This window comes from Echinops telfairi, unplaced genomic scaffold, assembly GCF_000313985.2.
Source record: "Echinops telfairi isolate 266 unplaced genomic scaffold, ASM31398v2 ScPeMD7_7469;HRSCAF=8507_1, whole genome shotgun sequence".
Taxonomy (NCBI): domain Eukaryota; kingdom Metazoa; phylum Chordata; class Mammalia; order Afrosoricida; family Tenrecidae; genus Echinops; species Echinops telfairi.
In genome coordinates this window covers 99058402-99059925 of record NW_022111373.1, presented here as the reverse complement: position 1 = coordinate 99059925, position 1524 = coordinate 99058402, and positions in this window count along the sequence as shown.

Genomic DNA, 1524 nt, shown 5'->3' with positions numbered 1-1524 from the left:
ATAATCCATATATATATCCATTTTGTCAAACACATCTTTACATATGTTGTCATCATCTTTTTCAAAACATTTTCTTTCTAATTGAGCCCCTGGCATCAGCTCTTCATTCCCACCCCCTCCCTCCCCCATGCACCCTTGATAATTTATAAATTATTCTTTTCCCTCCCATGTTTTACACCAACTGCTGTCTCATTTCACCCACTTTTCTGTTGTACGTTCCGCTAGGATGGGGGCCATATGTCAATCATTGTGATCAGTTCCCCCTCACTCCCCCTCCCTTACTCGCCTAGTATCGCTGCTCCCCTTATTGGTCCTAAGGGGTTTATCTGTTCTGGATTTCCTGTGTTGCAAGCACTTACCTGTACTAGTATACATGTTCTGGACTAGTCAGATTGGTAAAATAGAATCGTGGTCATGGTAGTGGGGTTGGGGAGAGAGAAAGCATTAAAGAACTAGAGTAAAGCTGAATGTTTCATCAGTGCTCTACTGCATCCTGACTGGCTCTTCTCTTCCTTGTGGCTGTTCTGACAAGGGGGTATCCAATTGACTACTGGTGGGCTTTGGGTCTCCACTCTGCTCTCCCCCTCATTCCCATTGATATGCTTTTTGTTTGTTTTGTTTTGGGTCTTTGATGCCTAATACCTGGTCCATCATGCTCACACAGGCTGGTGTGCTTCCTCCATGTGGGCTTTGTTACTTCTCAGCTAGATGGCCACTGGTTTATCTTCAAGCCTTTAAGACCCCAGATGCTATATCTTTTGGTAGCTGGACACCATCAGCTTTCTTCACCACATTTGCATATGCACGCATTTGTCTTCAGTGATCATGTCAGGGAAGGTGAGCATCAGAGTGCCGTGTTAGTAGAACAAATTGTTCTTGCGTTGAGGGAGTACTTGAGTGGAGCCTCAATGTCCATCTGTACCATAATACTTTATAAATAAATATATGTATACATAGCTCCATTCCCCTGTCATTGTATATAATGTATTTACATATATACCTTCCTGTATTTAGACCTCTATAACGCTCCTTTTCTTCCCAGTTCTTTCCTGTATTTCTTTTTACTTTCCTTCCATTCCACTATCATGTTTGGCCTTTATTCGGGTTTTGGTAATTCCTCTCGGCTACATTGCCCTTGATCGAGCCCTGCCAAGCACCCTATGCCGTCCTCCTCATCAATTTTAGATCACTTATTCTTCCCATGTCCCCGGGGTTGATGGCACCCCATCTTCCCCCATCTCTCCCTCTCGTGTCCCCCTGGAGCCATAGGTCCCATTGTTCTCTCCTCCGATTGTTCATCCGCCTACCTTGTCCAGATAGACATGCAGAGACAATAATATGTGTAAAACATAACAGCGAAGCATAACAAAAAAGGAAGGCAAAAAGCAAACCAACCACAGCTAATACAACAAAACAAGCATAAAGGGAAAAGGAAAAACCAACAGCAAAAACCGGAAAAGCCCTCAAGCGGTTCCAGGTCTGTCTGTTGGCCTTTATGAGTGTTTCCAGTCGAGTCTGCTGGGG